This window comes from Leptopilina heterotoma, unplaced genomic scaffold (assembly GCF_015476425.1).
Source record: "Leptopilina heterotoma isolate Lh14 unplaced genomic scaffold, ASM1547642v1 Lhet_26, whole genome shotgun sequence".
In the NCBI taxonomy this organism is placed as follows: Eukaryota; Metazoa; Arthropoda; class Insecta; order Hymenoptera; family Figitidae; genus Leptopilina; species Leptopilina heterotoma.
In genome coordinates, this window is record NW_025110969.1 from 2,460,535 (window position 1) to 2,488,189 (window position 27,655).

Genomic DNA, 27,655 nt, shown 5'->3' on the forward strand with positions numbered 1-27,655 from the left:
ATTTTTAAGAAAAATTACATTTTTCGAGAAATTGGATTAAAATATTCTATTAAAAATATTTGAAATTCTAAAATGCGATTTATTATTTATAAAAATAATTGAATTCCTAATGAGAATTTTATTATTTATGAAAATAATTAAATCTTTGCGTGGAATTTTATTAAAATTATCTTTAAATAATTGAATTCTTTTGGAAAATTTTATTAAAATAGTAGATATTGAAAATAATTAAATTCATCAAGAAAAATTTTGAAAATAATTGAAATTTTGCAAAGAATTTTATTAAAGTTTTTGAAAATAATTATAATTTTATATGAATTTTTGAAAATAATTGAAATTTTGTTAAGAATTTTATTAAAGTTTTTGAAAATAATTGAAATTTAGAAAAGAATTTTATTATTTATAAAGATAATTCAAAATTTTCACAAGAATTTTTTAAAATTTTTGTAATAATTGAAATTTTGACAAGAATTTTATTTAAATTTTTGAAAATAATTGAAATTTAGAGAAGAATTTTATTATTTATGAAAATAATAATTGAATCCCTTTAAAGATGTTATTATTTATGAAAATAATTGAATGATTGCAAAGAAATTTATAAAAAATTTATAAATAATTGAATTTCTGTGAAATTTTTATTATTTTATGAAAATAATTAAAAGTTTGCGTAGAATTTTATTAAATTTTTTCTAAATAATTGAATTTTTTTGATTAATTTATAATTAAAATAGTAGATATTAAAAATCATTGAATTGGAAAAAATTTTTGAAAATAATTGAAATTTTGACAAGAATGTTATTAATTTTTAAAAATAATTGAATTTCGGAAAAGTATTTTATTATTTATAAGGATAATTGAAATTTTTTGAGAATGTTTAAAAATTTTTGATCGTAATTGAATTTCTGCGAAGAATAAATTTTATAACTTTTGAAAATAATTGAATTTCTGCAGTCATTCACTGCAGTCTTAATTTAAGACCGTTTTTGGTGTCTAAGACACTAAAAACGTCTCAAAAAAACTAACTTTTCGTCTCTTCTCAATCAAATTCTCAAGTGCGAAAACCAACCCGCGGTTTTGAATGTAAATGTACTTTGAAGTCTGCTTAGTAAATCTTTAATAAATTTTTAGAACAGTTTCGGTGCTGTCATAAATATACTTCATGAACGTCAAACTTGGAGATGAATTAACTTAAAAAAATTTTTTTTTAATTTTTTGCTTTTAAAAACGTTGCGGACTTCAGCCTCATACTTTATCAGTTTCTGATTTGGTATATAAAATAGTAAATGTTTTTTTATTTTTATAAATTTTAGAAATAAGTTATTCTTTTTTATGCGACTGAAAAATATATTATTTGAATATTAACATTATTATATTGAAGATTCGTAATATTTTTTTTAATTTTACAGCAAAACTTTGAAATATCATTGACAAAATATATTTTACCTGAAATGATGCAAATTCGCACATATAAAAGTGTTTCAAAAAATAAAACGCAATTTAATTTAATCATAAGTGATAACAATCTAGGCTTATAAATCTATTTGAATTGAGATTACAAATTTTGTTATCTATTCTGTATATATACATATTACGTAGTATTATTTCAAAGCAATGAATATTGGATTATATATCATAAATGGTATAATCCGCAAAATATGTTCATATTATAACTTTTTTCTTGTATTTTATAAATTGCGGTCTTTAAATAATATTACGTTTTCTTTATTATTTTAATAACGTCTTTATATGGATTTACTTTGTTGTTTAAACAAATTCTTTGGATTTTTCTTTAATTTTGACATTCTTTTGTACTTTGGACCTTTCGTGAAAAGCTTTCGCCTCGGCTTTCGGTACTATTCCCAGGGATCTATTAACTCAATAGGAATTCGCAGTGACGTTCAAGTGACTATTTTACTCCTGAGTGGCTTACTATGACTTTTAAGTGACTCTTGGTGACTTGTTGTTCACTTTTGCAGGTGTTACTTAAGAGTCAAAACAAGACACTTGGAAGCTTGCTTGGAAGTCACGAACCAATGTTAACAACACTATTTTTATTTACTTCTTCATTTCCATTTTTATCATAGAAAAAAGGAAAATTTCTTTTTTCTTCCTTTTAATTAAAAAAAAATTGCAGATTTTGTCAACTACTTTCCTTGATGAGTAAAATATAATATTGTTGCTAACTTTAATTTACAGTAATACTTGAAGCATGGCGTTAGATTTTAAGGGTACTAATATTAGGGTTCATCCTAATAAGCCTTGTGAATATTGAGACCGACTTGCCTCCTGCCTCGAAGAGATATTTTACCGCAGTACGTGTGTGTGTGCAGTCATGTGTGCGTTTATGTGTTTGTACCTTAAATACTTCACATACAATTATAATATACATGTATATTCTTGTATGGTCTCTCTAGTATGCTGCGCTCACCAAAAGATCAACTTTCAATTGGTCACAGTAGCCACTAAGAAGCGCCTCGATTTTTAATTCTTTTGTAATTTCTTCACTATTATGAATTACACCAAAAATCCTATTTATTGACTAAAGAACAAACTTTTTCTCTAAATAGGGTCTCTAATGTATACCTATTCTCTATTTTAAAATGACTTCAATCAGGGTGTCTACTGAAAATATGACTTAAAATTCCAGGGCACTTTCAGGACATTCCAGGACAGATTTCTTATATTTCCAGGACATTTATATGTGTAACAGGGTTGCCGCAAGTCAGGGAAGTCAAGGAATTCAGGGAAAAGTCAGGGATTTTTACTAAAAGTACTAGAAAAATTAAATTTTTAGAATTTATAGGAAAATTCTGAATTTTGGTGTCTTTTTTGTTTGCTGCATAAACTATATGAAATTGCCAAGAATTCTTATACAAACCCTTCAATTTTTTCTATTTTTCACAATAATTTCTTTTTAACTAACTTTTAAATAACTTCGCATAAATTCAATTATGTTCAAAAGTTTTTCAAAATTCTCGTCCAAATTTCAATTATCTTTATAAATAATAAATTTCTTCTTCAAAATTCAATTATTTTCAAAAAATTTAATAAAATTCTTGGCAAAATTTCAATTATTTTCAAAAATTTTCCTCATTTCGATTATTTTTGATATCTACTATTTTAATAAAATTTTCCAAAATAATTCTATTATTTAAACAAAATTTTAATAAAAATTTAACAGGAATTCAATTACTTACCAATTTCTTTTATAAATTTCTTCGCATCAATTCAATTATTTTAAATTTTTTAATGAAGTTTTGTCGAAAGAATTCAAATATATAAGGAAAATTGAAAAAAATAGTCTGAGAAATTCAATTATTTCAAAAAATTTAAATAAAATTCTTTTAATTATTCTATTATTTAAAAAAATGTTGACAAAATTCTTTACAAGATTTAGTTCATTAAATTGCTGTTTTAATAAAATTTTCCTATACAATTCAATTGTTTTCAATACATTTCTTCTTAAGAATTCAATTATTTTCACAAATAATACATTTTTTATGGGAATTCAATATTATTTTCGAAAAAATAAAATTCTTCTAAGCAATTGAATTATTTAAGAAATTTTAATAAATAATTTTTAAGAACTTTAAATTTTTAATAATTTTAATATTTCAAATTCTTCTGAAATTAATTAAATATTTTAATATACATTTAATTAATTATTAATTAAAAATAATAAAATTATAGAAGAATTCTAACTAAAAAAATTGAATTTTGGAGAAGTTACAAATGATTGCAGAAATTCAATTATTTTCAAACGTAATAAAATTCGTCGCAGAAATTCAATTATGTGTTCAAGAATTTTTTTAAATCCTCATCAAAATTTTAAGTATCTTTATTAATAATAAAATTCCACTCAAATATTTAATTATTTTTATAAATATAATAAAAATTTCACATAAAATTTCAATTATTACACCAAAATTCGAAATATTCTCGTGAAAATTTTGAATTATCTTTATAAATAATAAAATTCTTTTCTAAATTTCATTTATTTTCAAAAATTTTAATAAAATTCTTGACAAAATTTCAATTATTTTCAAAAACTTTAATAAAATTCTTGGCAAAATTTTAATTGTTTTCAAAAATGTTTAAAAACTCTTGTCGAAATTTCAATTATTTTCAAAGATTTTAAAAATTCTAGTCATAATTACAATTATCTTTATAAATAATAAAATTCTTCTCAAGAAATTCATTATTTTCAAAAATTAATAAAATTTTTGGTATTAATTATTTTCAAAAATTTTCTTCAATTCAATTATTTTTAATATCTACTATTTTAATAAAGTTTTTCAAAAGAAATAAATTATTTAAAGACAATTTTAATAAAATTCCACGCAAAGATTTAATTATTTTCATAAATAATAAAAATTTCACTTCTTTACAAATTTTTAAAAAGTTTTTTCGCAATAATTCAATTATTTTCATAAATAATAAAATTCTCATTAGGAATTCAATTATTTTCATAAATAATAAATCGCATTTCAGAATTTCAAATATTTTTAATAGAATTTTAATCAAATTTCTCGAAAAATGTAATTGTTCTAAAAATTTTTATAAAAATTCGTTTTTATTACATAATATTCCTATAAGTATTGTCGAATTACAAAAAGCTTTGAATTTGGAATTTTTGAAAATCCTAATTCCGCAATGGAAAAATAATAATGATTAAATATTTATTAAAAAATAAATTTATTGATGTTCTGGTAGCCTGGTTTATTTATATAGTATTTCTGTCATTTATGTTGTCAAATTTCTGATCATATACAATAAATTTTGTTCAAAATTGAAGAGACCTAAAAATAATAGGCAAAAGTGTTAGAGAACACTGTAAAAAATTTAGGAAGTAAATAGCAACTAAGGTATATGTTAAAATTTTATATATACATATTTGATGGTTCATATTAACTCTCAGTGGATTTAAATTTTAACTCCCAAATATTTTACTCCTTTTTGTTTTTTACTCCAAAAAGGTACGACTTTTAGAAGAATAAATAAAAATCCCGTTGGGAGTTAAATTTTAACTCCATTTTTTTAAAGTGAACCAAAAGGTTTCAGTAAAAACTCGATTTCTGAAGATGGTTATTAAAAGTAGGCGAAATGAAGATACAAATGAAATAGCGCATATTTAATTTATTTATTAGCAATTTTTTGAAATAAAAATATGACTCAACTTGTGGAGAAGCGCCTAATTCTGGAATTAGTGAAATAAAATAAATCTAAGCATGGCACAACTGAAATGTAATGATCAGAAAGCGACACTCGAGTGCGATAAGAAGCGCATCGTACCCATCAAAAATAAGAGTAAGACAAAAAGCGCTTTAGTCATTTCTACTGGCCTCAATACATTATTATACTCCCAACTCTAGACTCTTCGGTCAATCACCCAACTCTATTACTCGACATATTCAGATATCAGCAGCAACGGAATTTACAATTATCTAACCAATTAAATATTTAACAATTGTTCTCAACGTCTAACAAATTATGAATATTATGAAATCTGTTCTGTTGTATGGGTATACATTTTTATTCTTTATTTCTATTATGCTACAAAGATTTTTACAAACAGATTTTTACTGCATTGTAAGTTCGAAAATTTTTATATAGTTCTATACTTTTACTTTATTAATAATTTTCTAGTTGCGTAATAATTTCATGCAATTATTGAGATGTAGAATCTTCTTATCAATTAACACAGCACCGAAAGTTTCACAGTTTTTTTAAGATTCTCAAACTAAGAATTTAAAGCATCAAAAAGTTATACAACGCGGATCAACAATTTTGTTACGTTTTTTGTCTTAATTTAACAAAACCTTAGAAAAACTGTGTTCCTAAAAGTTGAAATCAGTCTTCGGAATCTTTAATTATGAAACTCATAGAACTTTGAGTAATTCTTTAAATGCCCGCACTCTTTTTCGATGTTTGACGCTGAACATTCCATGAAAGTTTAAAATTTCTCAAACTTCATGCAGTATGTTTAGTCAACTTTTACGTCTAAGATTACAAAATAGAGGACATTTAAAATTCTCATCAAAATTTCAATTATCTTTATAAATAATAAAATTCTTCTCTGAAATTCAATTATTTTCAAAAATTAATAAAATTCTTGTCAAAATTTCAATTATTTTCAAAAATTTTCTTCAATTCAATAATCTTTAATATCTACTATTTGAATAAAATTTTCCAAAAGATCTCAATTATTTAAAAAAAAATTTAATAAAATTCTACGAAAAACTTTTAATTAGTTTCATAAAATAATAAAAATTTCAAATAAATTTAATTATTTACAAATTTTTTATAAATATTTCTTCGCAATCATTCCATTATTTTCATAAATAATAAAATTTTTAAAGGGATTCAATTATTATTTTCATAAATAATAAAAATTCTTCTCTAAATTTCAATTATTTTCAAAGATTTTAATAAAATTCTTGGCAAAATTTCAATTATTTTCAAAATTGTTTTGAAACTCTTGTTGAAATTTCAATTATTTTCAGAGATTTTAAAAATTCTAGTCAAAATTACAATTATCTTTATAAATAATAAAGTATGCTTCTCAAGAATTTCATTATTTTCAAAAATTAATAAAATTCTTGTCAAAATTTCAATTATTTTCAAAAATTTTCTTCAATTCAATTATTTTTAATATCTACTATTTTAAAAATTTAAAAAAAATGTTAATAAAATTCCGCACGCAAACATTCAATTATTTTCATAAATAATAAAATTTGTATTGGGATTCAATTATTTTCGTATAATTAATAAAATTCTTTTTAGGAATTCAATTATTTTCATAAATGATAAAACTCTTTGCAGAATTTCAATTTTTTTTAATACAATTTTAATCGAATTCCTCGAAAAATGTAATAATTATTCTTAAAAATTTGATACAAATTCGTCAAAAGAATTCAATTTTTCAAAAATTTATTAATAAAATTCTTTATAAGAATTCAATTTTAAAAAACATGCTATTAGTCAATAAATTGTTCTTTTTGTATTTAAATAATTGAATTCTAGTAGAATTTTTTAATAAAAATTGGTTTCAAAATGGATTTTAGGTTAAAATTTTAGATTATATTTGAATATTATAAATATTCAATTAATATTAATTGAGTATCATAAATAAACAAATAAATATTTAAAGCATTAGAGCGTGAATTTTTAGAAATAATTGAATTTTAAAAATGTTTTATATTAATATCTTTGCAAATCTGAATTTTTCGTGTATTTAACTATAAATATTCTGTAGGATTAATTTTTTTGAGAAAGTTTAATTTGCTGATTTTTTTGAAATTATTTGAAGTTTTTATAAAATATATATATATATATATATATATATATATGTTACCGGCAAAACCCGAATTGCCTAGGCAATTCGGGTTTTGCCAATGCCGTTTTAGGCAAATTGAAAATCAAACTAAATTGAATTAAATTAAATTAAATTTACTGCAAAAAATATTACTATGACGCAATTGATCATAAGAAAATAGTCTTAGTTGAAAGAATTTCTTTTTCAATTTACCAAATGGCTTGTATTGAGTCATGCATTGATGTAAACAAATAGTAAACGAACTGTTCTTCATAGCTCACTATTAATTAGTGTCTCTTCTGACTTTAAAATTGTACATACCATTCGAAATGAGTCACGAAAATTTTATTCAAAAATGGAAAAGCGATTTTTATGCGGCGGTTAATTTTTTTTTTTTAAATCAATTGTGTAACTCCGCAACTTCTAAAATGTCATATCTTTTCAACCTTCTGTACTGAAGGCTACTTTCGGGTTTTGCTTAGGCAATTCGGGTTTAGCCTATGAATCTCTAGGAAATTCGGGTATTTCCTAAAATCATAAGCAAAACCCGAATTGCCTAGACAATTCGGGATTTGCCTGGACTTCGGGTTTTGCCGGTAACATATATAGGGTAAGTGTGTCAATTGTGGCGGGTGCTCCAATTATGGCGACTTTGTAAAAAATAGAATTATTTACTATTTTAGAATAATATAGTTATTTGAAAATGATAGAAAAAGTTATTTTCGACCTTACTCGATATAATTGTACAAAAAAAACACATTTGAACTATTATTGGTTTAATTATTTAAGTACAAAAATTGTGCCCCGCCATAATTGGCACATTTTCATTGAATGTGCGTGCTCCAGTTATGGCGCGCAACACAACCTCTAAATACACGTTATTTTCCCCGCCGTAATTGGCGCGCCGAAATTGACTCAACCGCGCCATAATTGACGTTTTTAATCCTAATTCTTATTGCTTTAATTTTGTTTAAATATAATTAATTTTTATAAAGTTTTTATAAAAGTTTTATTATCTATATGACACGGGCTTTTAGTTTAATAAGCCATAAATTTACTTCTTTCATTATAATTTTTGAATTTTCTATTTCAAAGACTATTCTATTCTATTCTATCTCAAAGACATGTTTCATAAATTATTAAAAATAATGCATTTATATAAAAATTATAGTTAAAGACACGAAAAAAAATATAATTTTGGATAAGTTACAAATTATTGCAGAAATTCAATTGTTTTCAAGATTTTTTTATTATTCAAGAGAATATTATTATATTCATCGCAAAAATTAAATATTTGTTCAAAAATAATAAAATTCTTCTTAGGGTTCAAATTATTTTCACATAAAAAAACTCATCGCAGAATTTCAAATATTTTTAATAGAATTTTAATCAAATTTCTCGAAAAATGTAATTGTTCTTAAAAATTTTATAAAAATTCGTTGAAAGAATTTAATTATTTAAAAATTTGTTGATAAAATTCTTTATGGGAATTGAATATTACGAAAGATTCAATTATTCAATAAATTATTTATTTTTGTATTTCAATAATATTGAATTCTCGTAGAATTTTCAAATAAAAATTGATTTGAAAATGTATTTCAATTAAAAAGATAATAATTGAATACTAAAAGCAATATGGCTTGAATTTTTAGAAATAATTATTGAATTTTGAAATTAATTTTTTTGAAAGAGTTTAATTGAATTTTTTTATATTATTTTCAGTTTTTATTTGAAGATTAAAAGAATTGAAGAATTTACGAATAATTAAAATTTCGTAAAATTGAATATTGTAAAGAAATGGATTTGAAAATTGTCAAAGAACTTTTTTGAAAATTATTAAAAATAATTGATTTAAAGAAGAATTTTAGTTAAACATTCTTGAAAATAATAATTGAATTGATGATTTTAACATTCGCCGGTTATCTTTAATTACTATAAAAACATGAAGAAATCGATAACTCCGAGTCTTCGACTCGAAGTTTAGTTATCGATATCTTCATGTTTTATAGTTATGAAAAATTTAATTTATAGTTTTAAGTAAAATGTTCTCTTATTTGACTCGTACTGTTTATATTTTTGTCAGTAATTGGTCCGTATGGTCCGTAATATTTTTCCTTTTTTTCCCGTAAAGTCCGTATTTTTAAATACTTTCACTGGTTCGAACCCTGCTAATGATATCAAATTCAAATAAAAAACGAACCAAAACATCACTTCGCAACATTTTTGATTTGTTTTATCTCGATTTAAGAAGCACCAATTTTAATATCAATTTAATTTAATAATATTAAAATTTGATATATCAAATTGATACCAAACAGTGCTTGATATAAACAGATATAATGATACTAAAATATTACTAAAGAAATCAGCCGAAGATTCTTTATGGAACCACATAGAATCATATATATAACATTCAGAATGAAGTTATGAAATCGAGAATATTGGTGGAAACGGGATTTACGGGGGGTAACCTCCGGGATTAACCTAACATATTGTGAGGTCCTGACGACCTCCATGGCTAATTTTCCTACCTGCTACAAAACTGAAGAGGAACTAAAATATGATATATCTAGGAACTCCCAAACTAGAGCTTGCAGCTGCGGGTACCTGCTATATTCAATTGCTCCTTCGTTTGAGAGAAACTGTAAAGCCAAAAAGCTGCAAACAGGGAGAAAAATGTATTATTGGATACAATAATGATAGTACCGCTAACCATTTTTTGGGCTAAAAATACAGAAAGTAATCTAGATTGTTAATCTGACACTTGCAGAACACTTACAGATCAAACATACAGAGTAGCATCTCACGCTTAAGTTTCACTATTAAGTTCATGACTTCATGAAGTCCAAACTTCATGATCCTTTCCAGACTCTTTTGGCGATGAGTTTGGTGATAATTCTTGAATTGTAAGCAATTTTAAAATTTTTTTCTTTATAGGTTCTTGAACATGTTTTCTTTAGGGTAACATTTAGAAAAATATTTATTGCTTCAAAGGTTATATTTTGACACACGGAAAAAGAGACGGTTAGTTTCGTTAACTGTCACGAAAAATTCGTTAACCGTACTATGTTTCTTCATGAAATTTTGACGAACAGTGTTTGTTGATTTTGAAGAACTTTTGTGTCCTATCCAAAAGTGCAAATAGAGTCATTTGAAGTTCGAATTCAAAGAAAAATTATTAAACATTTGACATTATGTCCAGATTATTCAGTAATAGGGTAGAGTGGGGTAAAAAAGCCACATTTTTACTTTTGATGCTGTAAAATCTGTATTTAAAATTTTTTTCTCAAATTTCCAATTGTTATTGAAAGTTTAGTTATTAAGCTTGAAAATTCTTGACGGAAATATTTTTTATCTCATGAAAGGACTAAGTTATAAGAGTTTTACGAAAGCACTGCAAGTGGCTTTTTTGCACCACCTGGTGGGGTGAAAAAGCCACCCTACGATTTTAGCAAAACATGTTATCAATTTAGGTATTTTTATAGTTTTCCTTTATTTATATGACAAATAGTCTTATTTGAAAAATATTTTAATAATTATGAAAGAGTTTTTAGCAAGCAAAATTGAAAATTATATTAAGTTTACCTCTTTTCGATTTGCACTGCCAATTTTTCGTACCTTTTTTAGAAGTTCTCTTTAAGTTTCACCACAGATAACATACTTCGTTGCAACCGTTTATTCATTGTTTATTTTTTTAATGCACTTTGAACTACTTTTTCGTCGTGTTTAATTTATTTTATTAAATAAACACGAGAAATTTCGTAAAATAAGAAGGTTAGTTTAAATAGAAAACAAGTGAATTTCACAAAATATTCAATGGATTTTTTGCCCTGGCTTTTTTACACCCAAGACCAGTTATTAAAAAGCAAAAATAAATTGTTAATTCAGTTCAATTTCCAAAAATTAACATTGTATACGTTTTCGGTATACTTTTCTCCTTATGTACATAAACATTTACTTTTATTATTTGTTCACTTAATCAGATTGTAATATGTTTGAAAAGTTCACCAAAATGTTTTCAAAAAAGCAACAAAAAATTAAAATTACAATAAAAACAATATTAATCTAGGTACAACATTCAAACTAGATTCAAAAGTTGCGTATTACCTAATAGTATTTATATTCTAAACAGCTGATAAATCGGCTTAATAGTTTTTAAATAAAACTCAAATGGCTTTTTTACACCATGGCTTTTTCACCCCACTCTACCCTATGTATATTTTTTTTGCATAGATGCGACAAAGATGTGGTAGAAGTTTCGTAAGAATCAGTCCAGTAGTTTTCGAGAAAAACATATTACACGTTATGAAAAAAATGTGGTTTCGAGAAAAACGAGTTTGAAGTTTTTGTTGTTCACTCACAGCGCCCACGTACGCGCTCAAATAACATCGAAAAAAATTTATTAATGATAGAAAGTCCAAGGGGGCTATGGTTGGGCCAACTTGGCTTTCCGGAAGCCTCTATTTCATGACATAAAATTAATATGGATTTTGTTAAAAACAAAAGTTAAGTGTAAAGTTGAATGGGTATAGAATCAAACAAGCTTTTCAGCAGTAAAGATTTTCTTGATTTTCTTCGGTCTACTAAAATATCCTTTGAGGGTCCCGATCAAAGAACTTTTAAGAAGTATCTTAAAAGTGACTGCAAAGTTACTTAAAACATCTTAATATCAGATGTTTTAAGTAACTTTGTAGTCACTTTTAAGATACTTCTTTTTGGAGTGTGTTATCTGGATATATGTATATCTTTTTACTTTGTACGGCAGATTTAACGAACTTGATTTAAAAGAACATTTAAATGTTGAGTGAACTTAAATATTTTCTCGCATACGGACATTCTTATAATCTACAAAATCTTTAGTCAGCTTTGGCAACTCTATTTTGAAGTTTGCACTTTAGCCTTTAATAAAAACTTTCAATAAATTCACGGTGATATGTGGGAAGTATTTAAAGTTGTACATAAATTTAAAGAATAAAATGTGAAGAAGAAGAACTTCAGAAGAGTCGACTGTGACTGAGCGTGGGACCGGACGAACTTCAGAGGCTGCGAACTCTGCTGGGGGCGAATCATTCATTTTTTCTTCATGGGTCTCTCTCTCTCTCTCTCTCTCTCTTTCTCTCTTCTTTTCCCTCTCTCCGACTCTCAGTCCTCTTGTGTTTTCTATTCTCACTGTACATTAGGAGATACATTTGGAGCCATTATGCATATAGCTGATGATAGTCATAAGAAATAAGAAGCGTTTGACACGTGAGGACAGATGTGTATGATGCAGAAACTGGGAACAGGTGGATTTAACGCAACGGGTTTTTTCAAATATTTTTCATATGTGCAGGGCTCGAACTTGGTCTGTAAATTCCGTGAAAAACCGTAACTTTACTTGAAGTCTGTAAAAGTACATTTTTTTAAAAAAAAGATCCTTAAATCCAAAATTTGAATGAGAAAAGACGAAAAGTTCGTAAATTGTGCGATATACTTTCGAAAATTTTAGAAAAATTACAAATGATTGCAGAAATTCAATTATTTTCAAAAGTTATAAAATTCTTCGCAGAAATTCAATTATGATCAAAATTTTTTTTAATTTCTCATCAAAATTTTAAATTATCTTTATAAATAATAAATTTCTTCTCCGAAATTCAATTATTTTCAAAAATTAATAAAAATCTTGACAAAATTTCAATTATTTTCAAAAATTTTCTTCAATTCAATGATTTTTAAAATCTACTATTTTAATAAACTTGTCCAAAAGAACTCAATTATTTAAAAAAAAATTTAATAAAATTCAACGCAAACCTTTAATTATTTTTATAAAATAATAAAGATCTCACAGAAATTCAATTATTTATTTTATAAATTTCTTCGCAATCATTCCATTATTTTCATAAATAATAAAATTCTTTTGAATTATTTTCAAAAATTTTAATAAAATTATTGTCAAAAATTCAAAAAATTTAATAAAATTCTTAGCAAAATTTCCAAAAAAACTCTCATCGAAATTTCAATTATTTTTAAAGATTTTAAAACTTCTACAAAATTACAATTATCTTTATAAACAATAAAATTCTTCTCCGAATTTCAATTATTTTCAAAAATTTTAATAAAATTCTTGTCAAAATTTCAATTATGTACAAAAATTTAAAAAAAATTCTCGTCACAATGTCAATTATTTTTATAAATAAAAAATTTTTCTCCGAATTTTCAATAATTTTAATAAATTCTTGTCAACATTTCAATTATTTTCAAAATTTTTAATAAAATTCTTGTCAAAATTTGAATTATGTATAAAAATTAAAAAAAAATTCTCGTCAAAGTTTCAATTATTTTTATAGGTAGGTAATAAAATTCTTATCCAAATGTCAATTATTTTCAAAAATTTTAATAAAATTCTTGTCAAAATTTCAATTATGTACAAAAATTTGAAAAAAATTCTCGTCAAAATTCTAATTATTTTTATAAATAATAAAATTCTTCCTCGAATTTCAATTATATTCAAAAATTTTAATAAATTCTTGTCAAAATTTCGATTATTTTCAAAAATTTTAATAAAATTTCAATTATTCTCGAAAATTTTAATAAAATTCTTGTCAAAATTTCAATTATGTACAAAAATTTGAAAAAAATTCTCGTCAAAATTCCAATTATTTTTATAAATAATAAAATTCTTCTCCGAATTTCAATTATTTTCAAAAATTAAATATTTCAATTATGTACAAAAATTAAAAAAAATTTTCGTCAAATTTTCAATTATTGTTATAAATAATAAAATTCTTCTCTAAATTTCAATTATTTTCAAAAATTTTAATAAAATTCTTAGCAAAATTTCAATTACTTTCAAAATTTCTAAAAAACTTTCATCGAAATTTCAATTATTTTTAAAATTTCTTTTGTATTTAAATAATTGAATTTTAGTAGAATTTTCTAATAAAAATTGATTTTAAAATGAATTTCAGTTAAAATTTTAGATAATAATTGAATATTAAAAGCAAGTAGCGTGAATTTTTAGGAATAATTGAATTTTGAAATTAATGTTTTTGAAAAAGTTTAATTGAATGTTTTTATATTTGTTTTTAGTTTTTATTTGAAGACTAAAAGAATTGAAGAATTTACGAATAATTGAAATTTCGTAAAATTGAATATTGTAAAGAAATGGATTTGAAAATTGTCAAAGAACTGTTTCGAAAATTATTAAAAATAATTGATTTAGAGAGGAAGTTTCGTTAAACATTCTTGAAAATAATAATTGAATTGATAATGATTTTATCACTCGGGCATCTTTAATTATTATAAAACATGAAGAAATCGATGACTCCGAGTCGAAGGTTTGGAGTTATCGATATTTTCATGTTTTACAGTTATGAAAAATTTAATTTGTAGTTTTAAGTAAAATGTTCTTTTATTTGACTCGGATTGGTTATATTTTTGTCAGTAATTGGTCCGTGTGGTCCGTAATTTTTTATGTTTGGTCCGTAAAGTCCGTATTTTTAAATACTTTCACTGGTTCGAGCCATGTATGTGCAAACACTTTCACATTATGAATTATTTCGCATACAATCTATGAATTAAAAAAATCAGACCTGTTAATCCATTATACATTGAGAATTAAATTATTTGTCATTTTTAATAACAGGAAATTGATAACAAAATTGTTGTCTATCCGTAATTAATGCACACTGCGCAGGAAGAACTGTCGTGTAAGATTTTTTTTTCTCTTGCTACGGAGACATTTTTTAATTTCTATTTCGGACAAAAAGTGTGGTATAGACGTGTGTTTTGCAGAGAAAAGATTAACTAAAAAGATAAAACTGGATTAGCAAGTTTTTCTTTTACGTCTAGTCGTTCTTTGAGTCAACTGTATAGGTTCTGCTCTATCAGACTCATCAAAAGACTGAAACCTTGAAATCTTCTGGTGATGTGGCGCCGGGAAAATTGGTACCTACGAGGACCTACATACCTGCCTCTGCTTCTAAAATTCATACGCGAATCGAATTCTAAGATTTACGGGTCCAAACCAGGTCAGTCGGTGTGGCTTTATGTGCGTTGTTCGGCTTTATTTTCCTTTGACCGCATCCGATTTGCTGGGGGTCACAATTTTAAAATCCATGCTGAAACGCATTTTTCACATTTCAAGTAAAAAAAAAAGACTTGCTTCATTTTTTTTTGTAGGGCAGACTCTTAAAATAAGAGGACATTTTTTGAGCCATATTCAAGAGGAAAATGTGCATTAATTTTAAAATAAGAGGAATCTGCTTAAAAGAAGAATATTTTGTTGTTCGGTGTATATACCTTTATGCTTTTCTGTATTATACTTGGTGTATACAGTAAGTTTGTTCCAAGGTTCTTTATTATTCATTCATTTGTGTGCAAATTTATAATGAAAATATTTTCAGTCGATCGAAAATCTCTCCATTGCAGAAAGGAAAGATGAGCTGCGCGGTGTATGTAAAAATCGGTTTTTCATTGCAAGGCATGCATTTATGTAATCAAGTGTAAACATTTCAGGGAAGACCATAAAGTTCAAACAAGGTTTCTCGAGATTCCAGAAGGGATCGTTGAAAATAAGGTGTGGGAATAGCATATACCAATTTTTGTGAAACCGATATCAAGAGAGGGTGGTTTTGAGAAATTAACTGCCATATAATACGCTTCATTTACTTTTCAATCAAAGTTTTAATATTTTAATAAAAATTTTCAGTGCTGTGCTGCTCATATTCGCACATAATAGAATTTAACTTAAATATTATAATGAATATTAATATCTGACATGATTTTTATTTTTAATCAAAATTATTCACGTCACGAAATAATTTAATTAAAATTAAGACATTTATTAAATATATATTAACTCAAGAAGAAGGAACATGTCAAAATTTTTTATTTCAAAATTTAATTAATTAATTAACTATATATATATTAATCTCCGTATTCTTTCATTCAATTCTATCCGCAGTTATTAAAGTTTGTTTTTGTGTATATGCTTTTGTTCTTTTTTCTTTAAAAAATATTGTTTGACAAATCGAAAATATTCCGGTATTTTTTCATGATTTATAATAAAATAATATTAGAAATTAGAAAATTTTCAAAAAATTATGATTAACAAATAAAAAATATACCCACTTTGTTTGTTATGGGTATGCTTTTCTCTGTAACAAATTTCGTTTAAAAAATTAAAATGCAAATTAAATAAATTATTATGCAAATTATTCTCCTTCTTATTTATAAAAAATACTAGAAAATTGTTAATTATTAAAAAATTTTTATTAAGAAGTAGAAAATATACCCATTTTATGCATAATTTTTACTTCTCAATAACAATATTGTTTACAAACTCATTTTTTTCTTTTGGGAAGAAAAACATTATATATTCCCAGTAAAAGTAATTTTTGTTTGTTTGACCGTATTAATTAATTTGGATAATGTATTTGTAAAATTGTTCATCCCCTGAAGAGGAACCATATATGGTTCGAAACTATTAGTTGGGATTTTAATAAACAACATTTAAACAACCATATTTAGGCCTTGTCTCATTACTCTACAAATTATATATTCCCGTTTCTTAATATTTTTCTACAAAATTCTCAATTTTCATAAAGAAATAATTTGCATCAATTCTATTTCTTAATTTCAATTGTTTTAATAAAATTCAAAGTTTTTTAAAAATAAAAGAAAAAAATGTTTATAAACTATATTTATCAATTAGAAAATGTAATTGAGAATGAAACTGAAAATTTTCGAATTTTTAGAAAATAAAGAGAAAAAATTTATTGAAAAAAATGTTCTGTTAAATTTATTTACGAACATCTTTATAATTGTAAAATTATTCGAAAACAATATTTTTTTTTTTAAAGATTTTAAATATTAAGTTATTATTATTTTTCCATAGGAATTAAAATTCTTCGAAACATAATTCAAATTCAAACATTTTTTAAATTAATTAACTTGAAAAATATTGTTATAAAAAATAAAGATAACGATTACTCCGAGTGATCGATTTCTTCATGTTTTATAATAATTAAAGAGGATCGAGTGTTTAAATCATTATTTTATATTATAAAAATAATTGAAATAATAATAACGTAACAATTGAAATAATTGAAAATAATTGAAATTTTTAGATTGAGGAAAATTTTTGCAAATAATTGAAATTTTGCCAAGAATTTTATTAAAATTTTTGATAATAATTGAATTTCTGGAATCATTAGTAACTTATTCTTCAAAATTCAATTTTTTTTTGTTTTTTAACTAAAATTTTTCTATAAATCCATTATTTTTAATAATTAATTAAATATTGACAAATTTAACTAATTTTAGAAGATTTTGAAATTATTAAAATTTTTCAAAAATCTAAATTCGTTAAAATTTCTAGTTAAATTCATTCAACATTGAAATTTAATAAAATTTAAAATAGAAACCGTTTGAAGTTAATTTATTTATGAAAATTGTAAACGCAACTCTTTTAAAATTGAATTAATTTGGAAATATTTAAGTAAAATTATATTCATTAAATAATTTATTTATTTTATGATAGTTGTTCAATATTTAATTTATTTAAAAAGATATTTTTGTCAGAATATGCGCGCCCATGGTTTCTAATAAGTTAAAAACATTGGTAGCAGTAAATTTAAAGGATTTTCTGATACTTAAGTTCATGGGCCTTTACTTATAAGTAAAGGCGGAACTTAAGTTAAATAGTTGAGTGTAAATACAGTAATTGTAAACTTCCCCCGATGCGGAAGAAAGATTTTCGTATTATTCGAATATCCTGTTCGTGGGAACATTGCACTGGAACATCAAAGGAACCCTCCACTAAGAAATTAAGGGAAACCTTTTATGGAAGATTAGGGGAAGGTAATATCTTGCATAATATCTTTGTGATATTTGGGGATTTTTTTTATTAAATATAGTGTTGTCAAGTTAGATCCATAATTAAGACCTTGGGAAAAAGAACAAGTCAACCAAAACAACGTAAATATATCCTAATTTTTATATATGAATTACCTTTTTCAATATTTCAATATTTTCTAATTTGTTAATATTAACGCAACATTAGCATAATCAATAGAAAAAATGTGGCAACATTGGCTTCACTCAAGAATCATGTCCATACGTGGGATAAGCTGAAAAGATTAAAAGTAATTTAAATAAAAGTTCAAAACATTGAAACTGCTTTACTGTTCGAATAAACTTAATTTCAAATTCTATTTGCCAAATAATAAAAACATATTAACTTTTTTTTTAAATAAATATTTAAATATCATTATTTTTCCCTAGGAATTATGATTTTCAAAAATTTCAAATTCAAACATTTTGAAATCCAATAACTGATAAAAATATTATTGTAAAACATGAAGAAATAGATAACTCCGAGTCTTCGACTCGGAGTGATCGATTTCTTCATATTTTATAATAATTAAAGATGGACCGAGTGATAAAATCATTATTTTATATTATAAGAATATTGTTACTGCAACTTCTTCAAAAATTATTTCCATCATTTCAATTCAATTATTATTTTCTACAATTTTTAAATAAAATTCTTCTTTAAATCAATTATCTTTATAAAGTTCTAAATTTAAAATTTTCAAATTCATTTTTGTTTACAATTCAATTTTACGAAATTTCAATTTATCGGAAATTCTTCAATTAAATATACATTTGAAAATATAAACTTGAAATAATTTTTAAAAATTTCGATTAAGCTTTTTGAAAAAAAAATTAGTTCTATATAGAATTTCTATATGAGATGTATGAAATGTATGAAAAATTCAAATTTTCAAAGATTTTAATTTGAAACTTTTACAAAATTAAATTATTTCTAAAAATTCAAGCCACATTGCTTTTAGTATTCAATTATTATCTTTTTAACTGAAATTCAATTTTAAATCAATTTTTATTAGAAAATTCTACGAGAATTCAAATATTTAAATAAAAACAGATAATTTATTGAATAATTGAATATTTCTTAAAATTAAAATCTTACACATTTTTTTATCAACAAATTTTGAAAACATTGAATTCTTTCGACGAATTTTAATAAAATTTTTAAGAATAATTACATTTTTCGAGGAATTCGATTAAAGTATTAAAAAGTAATTGAAATTCTATCAAAATTGCTTTTAAATAATTGAATTCTTATTGGGAATATTTTATTAAAATAATAGATATACAAATTATTAAATTAAAAACAATTATTGAGAATAATTATTGCAATAAATTTTATTAAAATTTTTGAACATTATCGAATTTTTTGTAATGAACATTTGTTATTTATGATAAATAAATCCCTGACAGAATTTTAAAATCTTATTAAAATAATAGAATACCTATTAAAAATCATTGAATGAAGAAAAGGTTTTGAAATTAATTGAATTTTAAAATAAATTTTATTAGAAGTCCTAAAAAATAATTGAATTTTGTCGAAAAATTTTGTTATTCATTTAAAAAGATAATTTAAATATTGACGACAATTTTTTTATGATTTTTTGAAAGTAATTGAAATTCTGAGAAGAATTTTATTAATTTTGAAAATAATTGAATTCTTGTGATGAATATTGTTATTTATGAAAATAATTGAATTTTATTAAAATTCCTGAATAAAATTAAAGTTTGTCGAAGAATTTTGATATTTATAAAGATAATTGAAATGTTGACGAGAAATAAAAAAAAATTTTTAAATAATTGAATTTTATTATACTTTTGAAAGTAATCGAATTTTTTGTGATGAATATTGTTATTTATGATAAATAAATCCCAGAAAAGAGTTTTAAAATTTTATTAAAATAGTGGAATATTGAAAATCATTGAATTAAGAAAAGTTTTTGAAATTAAATGAATTTTGCAATGAATTTTATTAAAAATCCTAAAAAACAATTGAATTTTGTCGAAAAATTTTGTTATTCATTTAAAAAGAGAATTGAAATGCTGACGAGAAATAAAAAAAAAATTTTTTTTAAATAATTGAATTTTATTACTTTTGAAAGTAATCGATTTTTTGTGATGAATATTGTTATTAATGATAAATAAATCCCAGAAAAGAGTTTTAAAATTTTATTAAAATAGTGGAATATTGAAAATCATTGAATTAAGAAAAGTTTTTGACATTAATTGAATTTTGCAATGAATTTTATTAAAAGTTCTATAAAAAATAATTGAATTTTGTCGAAAAGCTTTGCTGTTTATTTACAAAAGTAATTGAAATATTGACGACAATTTTTTTATGATTTTTTGAAAGTAATTGAATTTCTGCGAAGAATTTTTAAATTTTATTAAATTAGTAGAATATTGAAAATCATTGAATTAAGAAAAGTTTTTTTTTTTTTTGATTGAATTTGATTAAAATTCCTGAATAAAATTGAAGTTTGTCGAAGAATTTTGATATTTATAAAGATAATTGAAATTGTTGACGAGAAATTTAAAAAAAGTTTTTTAATGTTAATGTACGTAACATTAAGCATTGTGTTGCGTGGTGGGAGCAGGGGTCAAAATTTTCAAAAATTACAAATTAGCGTTACGTAATATATGGGCGGCTCCTCAAAGTGCGAGGGGGATTCTTCTATTTATAATGCTACTTAATGTGACAAGTGAAAAATGGGGTTAAAAATCGGCTAAAAATGTGTAAAGTAATTTATGACCAAACCCATTTGAGTCAACATTAAAAATATTGCCAAAAAAAACAGTTTTTTTCAAAATTTTTTCACCCTTTCGCAAAAAAAAGAGTACAACTGCGCGAAAAATATGAATTCGACATAAAAATTGGTTTTGAATAAAAATTTTGCCATAGAACAAGATCAATAAATCTAAAGACTTAAGGCTTGCTTAGTAACAATAACGGAACACCTTTTATGCACGCGTGGATTCTTCTTCTCCATGAGTATATGCCGTCTTCACCGTCTTCACATTCACCTGCTGCTATTCGAAGATCAGCTGCCTTAACCGCCACCTTGGCAGCACCTTGCCCACCAATGTCCTCCTACTTCTTCTTAACATTTTCTGCCTTCTCTGCCACCGACTGCTCTTCTTCTACTCCTTCTTCTTCTTCGTCTTCTTATTTTCTTTTTCTCTTTTGTTGTATACCCTATCGAACTATCACGTGCCACGAATCCCTGCATGAATTTTTTTTTCCTTTTTCTTTCTTCAAACTTAGATCACGAGAAAAGAAAAGAAGATAAATTTTCTTAAATTGAGAGAGGCATATGTTTTCCGCTTTAACATGTTGAATATATGTGATGTCGTTGGTCACATAATTAATTGAATTAAATAAACACAAAGAAATGGGTTTTATAAGGATTGTGGTGGGTATATTCATTTTATGCGGGAATTCGTTTGGATCTCATTATATAAATGATTATCAAAATATGTTATAAATTTCACTTGATATTTGGATATTGATACTTTATAATTATTATTTATTTAACATTTTAATTTATTTATTTAGTGTTTATTTTTATTTATTTATTTTATTGTTTATTTAGTTAATTTATTTATTTTATTGTTTATTTAGTTTATTTAGTTTATTTATTTATTTATTTATTTATTTATAGTGTCCTAATTATTATCTAATTAATATTCTAATATCTCCCGCAGATATATATATATATATCTGATGAGAACAATATTTGTATATTTTTGCTATTTGTCGAAAAAGTATGCAAAATCATATTAGCCAGAAAATCAATTTAAAATGAAACTTGAGAGATTGACATAACCTCAAATTGAAACTAGTTTTTTAACACAAATTAACAAAAATTTCAGAGTTGCCACAAAAATTTAACTTTATTTTTCCCTAACCATTCTCTGATTTCCAGAGAGAATTTTGAATTTTTTTCCTAAATCTAAAGAATATATTCTGATTCACTCTAAACATTATTAGATGCTGAGAAAAACATGTTCTAATACATTAATTTAAGAATTTTTTTAATTGTAAAGTTATTCAAAAACATCAAGTTTTATTTAAAATAAATATTTAATTATTATTTTTTTTTCATTGGAATTAAGATGTTCAAAAACTTCAAATTCAAACCTTTTCAAATTGAACAACTCATATAAGAGTATTATTGTAAAACATGAAGAAATCGATCACTCCGATTCAAAGACTCAGAGTGATCGATTTTTTTATGTTTTATAATTTAATTAAAGACGATCGCGTGACAAACTTATTATTTTATTATTAAAAAAATATTGTTACTGTAATTTCTTCAAAATTTTTTTCATCATTTCAATTCAATTATAATTTTCTACAATTTTCAAATAAAATTCTTCTTTAAATCAATTTACTTCAATTATTATTCAATTAAACTTTTTCAAAAAAATTAATTTTACAGAATTGTTAAGTTAAAAATACGAAAAATAATAATTGAATTCTACGAGAATTCAATTATTTAAAGTGGCCGTCCATAAATTACGTAAGACATTTAGGGGGGAGGGGCGGGGGTCAGCAAGATCTTACGAACAATAGAAAATAAATAATTGATTTATTTATTGAATGGTTCTTAAAATTTAATTTTTATGAAGAATTGTATTAACAACTTTTGAAAATATTTAATTTGTTTTATGGAAGTTAATTAAAATTTTAATAAAATTTATTATATTAAAGAATTTTCTAACAATTTTTGAGAATAATTGAAAACTTTTTGAAGAATTTTATTAAATTTTTTAAAAATAATTGAATTCCTGAGAAGAATTTAATTAAATTACACGGGTTTTTGGGGTCGCTGATTATACAAATATGAAGTCAGATTTTTAAAATTCTAAATGACGGATCCAATATGGCGGAAATTTTTTTAAATAATCAAAATCCACAGCTACCAAAATTCATATAAATCAAATAAATTTTGAAGAATTTGTCGCCTAGAATGCATCAGACATTTTGAATGTTTAAAATCTGAATTAGTAATTTAAAAAAATTCTTCCTCTATATTGGATCCGCTATTTTGAATTTTGTAAATTTGATTCCAGACTTGTATTCAGCGATCCCAAAAAACCACGAGTAACAATAGGATTTAAGCAAAACTGTTCGATTTTTAAAAAATCAGTCCGCCATATTGGATCCGCCATTTTGAATTTTTGAAAACTAACGCCAGATTCGTAATCAGCGACACCAAAAACGGTTTAGACATGTTCCTCAAAGTATTTTATATTGTTGGTTAGACACAATTACATTTATTGTAAAAGAACGCTTTTTTAAGTTTATTTATTTATAACATTTACTTTATCAACAAAAAATATTTTTTTCTTCTTTCTTATTGAAAGAATTTTTCTCTAATACATGTAGTATGCTTTTTGTCATTGAAACAAATGAAATAGTACTTGAAAAATGCAAAAAAGTAGAGAAAATTTTCTCACCTATTGCATATTATAGCAAATCTATGCAAGAAGTTGTTTAAAATTCTAAAATATGTTTGGAAAAAATTGACGTTGAAAAATATTAAAAACTGTAACAGAAGATTGATTTTTAATATTCAAATCTTCAAATTTTGACAAAATTTCGAAAGCCCTGAACATTCAATTTTTTCTATTTTGTTGCGCTGATCCTAAAAAGCAAAATTGAAATTGACGTTTATACCAAAATAGCTTTAAACCATGATTTTTATCATGAAAATGAGCTAAACGTGAATTTTAACAATGTTTTTTGATGGAATCAGCGCGTATCAAATTACGTAAATACACAGTTTGGAAAAAAAATTAAATGTTCAAGGTTCTCATAGACAGTGGCGCCCTCACTTAGGGGAAAATTTGTTGCAGGGAATTTTTACCTCAAAATTAGGTTAAAATTTATACTTTTTTTTTCTTGTGAAATTAAATATTTTTGACATCATCTTATTCAGGTTAAAAAAGAAGCAAGAAAAAAATATTACCTCGTTTAATAATAATTTAATTTTAAAGGGATCAAAATAAAGTTGGTAATTTAAATCAAAATTTCAAGGAGGAACAATGTATAGCTAAGTAGGGGCCCTCCTCGTTTGATGTCAGATTTACAAAATTCAAAATAGTGGATTCAATATGGTGAATAAAAAAAATTAAATTACACGAATTTGCTTGAAACTTTTATATTGTTACTCGGGAGTTTTCGAGGACGCTGTTAACGAATATGATGTTAGATTTAAAAAAAAATCAAAATCACAGTTTTTTAAAGGATATTAAATTAAAACAAAAACTTATCAAAACGTTGCAACAAATTTCGTTACGTTTTTGCAGCAAGCTTATGCAAAAATATATTTATATATTGCTTATGCAATCTTTTAAATCTTTAAATTAGTACCATTTTTGACTTGATTCTTGAGAGTACATGATTGTAAGACGTCAAATTGATTTTATTTAGTATTTTTTTACCTTAAGAATAGGCTACTTTTCAATAATTTTAGTTTTAAAAGATGCGTAAACGGTTTTAGACTCTGTATATATGTATATGCGTATACTGATCACGAGTCTGCAGTTGGCGCTAAAAAATTGAAAATTGTGAAATGGAATTCCGAACGATTTACATCAATCACATTGCATCGGGTTTCCTTGGCAAAAAAGGGCGGAGAAAACAATATGCGAAGGACTCATCGCGCATCGGTTTCCTTAAAGTCGTTCCCATGTCTCTTCCTATGGGGTTTTTCGTTGTCACTGCTTCCCATGGTCTTTCTAAACATTGACTTCCTTAAGGAGAACAGATGGTCTATTAATTCGATGGTGCATCGGCACTATACTACGCACCGACTTCCCCACGCATGCACAATCACTTGTTGCCCTCTTCTTTATCGTTATATATACACACTTCGAATAACACTTGTTCCTCAGTCTGTTGCGCTCTAATAACGAATCAAGAGGTTTAAATGCACGCACATTAAACACTACAAGACATGGTCAGATTTAAAAATATCTCGGCGAAATCGGAAATATTTACCATTATGCTCATATTATGTTCAATAATCTCAGATTCATTGTCAATTACAAAAAAATTATCAAGATGGTTACATTTCTTAAATATTCCCAACAGAGAAGAGGAAATGTTTCTTTTCGAATGCGATATATAACAGTATAGTACAATTTTAATACCTGGATGTATCTGTCAATTTGTTCTGTTTTTCCGGAAAATCTCTTAAGTATACGCATCCTTTATTTAATTCGTCTTTTCATGGTTATTTTGGTTGAAATTATCCCCCAGCGTGGTTGAAAGTTAACAACGATCCTTTTTCTAAAAAGGTAGGAAGAGAAAAAAAAATGAAAACTATGATCAAAGACCGGAGGGTGCAGCCGAGAGGTGCAAGAGAGGGAATTAGCAAGAGAACGAGAAGAACCAGTAAGAATCACCTGCGATGCACCTGCTGTGCAGGGGGCTTCTCTGATCTCGTGTATATTGGAAATGTATTGAAAAAATTTATTTGTTAATCATGTGAACGAAAATTATTTGCAAAATAATTTCGTAAGAATCTTTATATATATAGTAATGATTTTTGATGATTATTTGGACTTGAATGTTATATTGCTTCAATTGTTATGAATAGCTGCGACGTAGTCATAATTTTTACTACGGCTATAACATTTTTAGCATCCAAAGCATATACAGCATCGAAAATTTCCTAAATGTTGAAATTAGCATAAGTGCGCAACCTTTGGAATCTTTAGTTGTAAATCTTATTAAATTTGATGTACTTATCCTTAAATGTCTTCCAAACGAAGATTGGGAAGATTACACTGGATGCTTTTACAGGCTTCACAGTGCCCCTAAAAAGTATTTTAGGGGAAATAGGGGACTAAAAATTAAAAAATAGGGGACTTTTTAGGAGACCATAAAAATTGGTTAAATAAAGATAAAAATATACCCACATAGCACAATAGTATGAGGTAAGGTTATGTTGAGTACTAATCGTAAGGCACATAAGGTTACACAATATTGCTGCGGTAGACCTGAGGTGAACTAAAAACTTCCGCCATGGAGGTAAGGTTACATGTTAGGGTGTGGTGAGTATATATGATAAGGCCATGGTAACCTTACACGTTAAGGTTAAGGTAACCTTACACGTTAATGTTGATGTAACCTTACACGTTAAGGTTGAGGTAACGTTACATGTTAAGGTTGAGGTAAGGTTACATGTCAAGGTTGAGGTAAGGTAATTATTAAGTTGTAAGGTTGAGGTAAGGCTAAGGTAAGGTTGTGATAAATTTACCAGTTATGGAAAATATTGAAAAAATAATTAATAAATAAATATTCAATTAAAAAGTTAGTTTGTTGCTCCTCTCTATTTTGGAAACCTGACATGAAGCAGAAAATTTTGAAAACAAATTTGGGGGGACTGGGATTTGAACCCGGGATCGACGCGCATAAACCTATCATTCTAACTAACTGAGCTAAGTAGAGAACTGGTAGAAGGAAAATTAATATTGCCTTTAAGGAGTTAATCATCTTCTTGGTTCACCTTAAAGGCAACATTAATTTTCCTTCTGCCAGTTCTCTACTTAGCTCAGTTAGTTAGAATGATAGGTTTATGCGCGTCGATCCCGGGTTCGAATCCCAGTCCCCCCAAATTTGTTTTCAAAATTTTCTGCTTCATGTCAGGTTTCCAAAATAGAGAAGAGCAACAAACTAACTTTTTAATTGAATATTTATTTATTAATTATTTTTTTAATATTTTCCATAACTGGTAAATTTATCACAACCTTACCTTAACCTTACCTCAACCTTACAACTTAATAATTACCTTACCTCAACCTTAACATGTAACGTTACCTCAACCTTAACGTGTAAGGTTACATCAACCTTAACGTGTAAGGTTACCTTAACCTTAACGTGTAAGGTTACCATGGCCTTATCATATATACTCACCACACCCTAACATGTAACCTTACCTCCATGGCGGAAGTTTTTAGTTCACCTCAGGTCTACCGCAGCAATATTGTGTAACCTTATGTGCCTTACGATTAGTACTCAACATAACCTTACCTCATACTATGGTGCTATGTGGGTAATTTATTTATACAACAAAAATTTTATTTTATTTTTCCTTGACTGTTCCCTGATTTCCAAGCACAACTTTAACTTTTTCCCTGATCCTAAAGAATATTCTGATTCACTCTCAAAATTATTAGATACTCAAAATAATTTTGTATTAAATTTATCTACAAATTTCTTCAAAAGTAAAATACTAAAATTATTTGTACCATTTCAATTCAATTAACATGTTCTAGAATTTTTAACTAAAATTCTACTTTAAATCAATAACATCAATTATTATTCAATTAAACTTTTTCAAAAAAATTAATTCTACAGACTTGTTAGTTAACAATACGAAAAACAATAATTTAATTCTACGAGAAATCAATTATTTTAATACAAAAATAAATAATATTCAATGATTCTTAAAA